General features: G+C 38.4%; 1 long non-coding RNA gene across 1 annotated transcript; it reads left to right on the forward strand.

The window, feature by feature from the left end:
* Positions 1 to 647: 647 nt before the first annotated feature.
* LOC134174796 (uncharacterized) lies at positions 648 to 2,115 on the forward strand. Its single transcript, XR_009968785.1, has 3 exons — positions 648 to 697; positions 794 to 915; positions 2,023 to 2,115. It is a non-coding gene; the product is annotated as an uncharacterized LOC134174796 (long non-coding RNA).
* The last annotated feature ends 495 nt before the right edge of the window (positions 2,116 to 2,610 follow it).

A 2,610-nucleotide genomic window follows, 5' to 3' on the forward strand; every position in this document is an offset into this window, starting at 1 on the left:
CCTCTCTCATTCAAAACCTATTCAGTGAAAAGCAGCAAGAACATTGATTTAGCAATTCCAAATTCATAGGTAACTGCCTTCCTCACTTTGTGATTTTTTGCCCTTTGATCCTTTTTCTTCAAAACATATATCATTATCCTATTGACAGAGACTTTTTCCTTAGAAACTGCTGCTTATGTCTGCAAACTTACCTTTTCCATTGATTCCATACCATCGCTAGACTATCATTGGCAGTAGAATAGATCTCGGGTTCCACATGTTCTCTAGCATGAGTTGTATTGAGTAAGGTGTAAGTCATAGATGAACACTGAGCATCAGAAGAAAAGTTGTGCCCAGAAACAAAACCTCAAGGACCACCTTGCTTATAGGTAGCTGAAGGAGACTGAAGAGATGTCAGCCTTTCAGAAAGAAAGTTATTCATGATGTTTTCTCACAGAGATAAAAAAGACAGCCATATCTTGCCAGCAATACCAACCTACTTCTCATAATCTTCAAAACTATGTGGCCAAAAGGCTCCAATTTAAAGGGAACTTGCTTTATCAGCTGATGGAGGTAACTCCCTTTATCACAATTCAGAGTGTTCCAGGTGTTAATTATTAAATAGAAACATATATTTCTCCAAATTCACCTTGAGATACAAAGTTTAACTTTGTCACTGTTTCCACGACAGAACACTTGGATGTCAACAATATTCAAAGTATAAGCTTCTTACTTTAACTTGAATTGTCCACATAACTTGAAAATGCATCTGATTTTCTTTAGTTATGCATTATAACAGATTTTTCTCTTGCAGCTCTTTTCCAAATCCTTTTCATCTTGTCTTCATGCTTCGCAAATAGTGGACATCTAAATCTGACATCCTATTTCAAGCCCATGATCCATTCAGAGCATGAAGATACGGAAGAATGGTGCAAGGTAATAAACTGTTTTCAACAGATCTGTTATGCAATAATCCAGGAAGGAAAAAGGAGAACAAGAAGAAACAAAACCCACAAAACCCCAGTGTTTTTTAAAAGAAGTAGGTTGAACTTAGTCCTCAGAGAAGGCAGTTGAGCCACATAGCCTTATATACCACTGTGGCGTCAGTAGGACACCTCAAATGTTCCTCTTCTTATTTTCTCTAATAAATACTTCGTTTGCAGATTTAGACTAGATAACTTGTATCTAGCTGCTATGAACCTATGGAGAGTTGAAAGCCATTAATCATGTCTTGCTGTTAAGGAAGGAAGAACATGCAATTCTGGAGACTGTTAGTCAATAAATAGAGACTTTTCAGGCATTCTTAATTGACTACCATTTGTCACCAATTTGTACACAGTAAAATTCTGCTAAGGATACCCTTGCAGCATCGATTGCCAAATCAGAATAAAAAAGAACTTATAACACCCAGTCAGTAAGATTTCTGTAACTCTTTCCCCACCCTACTTCTCCTCATGTCAGTGGGTATTTGAAGTCTGATTTTATAAATAAGGTTAAGAGATATGTGAGCTCGTTATAAATCTCTGCCAGGCTAAGAAAGATTAAAGAAGCCTTTAAAGAAAAGCACCAGCGAATAAAGGAGGAGGCCTACAAATAGCACCAGAGAGGCTAAAAAATGGTGACTCAATAGTTGTGAAATTCCCTGTTGCACAGATAAAGCTCTTCAGTCTTGGTCAGGAGGCAAATGTGAAAATTTACCCTGGGAACAGTCGCTCTGATGCCGAAAAGGTCTGAAATCTTGCAGATTGGGATGAACTTAGAGAAGTAGCTATCAAGAAAGATGTTCCAACACAGTGAGATCTGTTAGGCTGAAGGATAACCTCATAAGGAAACTGGTAGAAATCCCATTGCTCAACATATTTAAAATTAGGCTGGATACAGCAGGTGTTATGTATCTCTATATGTGCAATAAAAAAACAATACAAAGAAATTACTGTGGCACAGCTGGAGACATGAATAACAGTGTTTAGCTCACAAACAGCTTTAGAAGGCTACTAGTATATTCTGACCATGTATCACAGTGTGGGTTGTGTTGAATTGCAGGGGCAAATCTTGAAGGGAGTTGGACTCCACACTTCAGTAAGTGTTCTCTATTTGGATACCTGTGACCTTACTCTTTGCTAGAGAAGATATAGCTCCCTTTTTTCAGGCTTGCAGTTTACTCCAGTGGCTCCTTATCTGTGTCTCTTGACACCTACAATTTCACATTCCTGCCAACTTGTATAAAGCAGCAAAGAATAATAACTTGGTCCTGCAGTCTATTACTCACTTGGCCAGCTTCTAAACTCTTAGAAATGGTATTTCTCCCTCAATATGCTTTGTCTTGTAACTTGTGAGTTTTATAACTGAAATCTTTCTTCTTTTGTTGCAGTATTTCTCTATTCCTACATATCCCAAAAGATCATGAAACGTCAAAACCAGCTATGTTAAGCCTTGGATTTGTCAGGATGCTCACCCATAAGCAATCCAGCAAGGGACCCAGCTGGTTTTTGCAGGGTGTATGTTATCTAGTTTCCATGGTCTAGACCTACAGACACCCAGGAAAACATCAGAACAGAGAATTAGTTCAATTTGTTGTGTTTACAGCAGCAGTGCCTGTGGGAACACTGGTTACACGGACACAGCATGTTG

Source organism: Pezoporus occidentalis, unplaced genomic scaffold, assembly GCF_034315485.1.
Source record: "Pezoporus occidentalis ecotype Australia unplaced genomic scaffold, CSIRO_AGI_Poc_V1 ctg63, whole genome shotgun sequence".
NCBI lineage: Eukaryota > Metazoa > Chordata > Aves > Psittaciformes > Psittacidae > Pezoporus > Pezoporus occidentalis.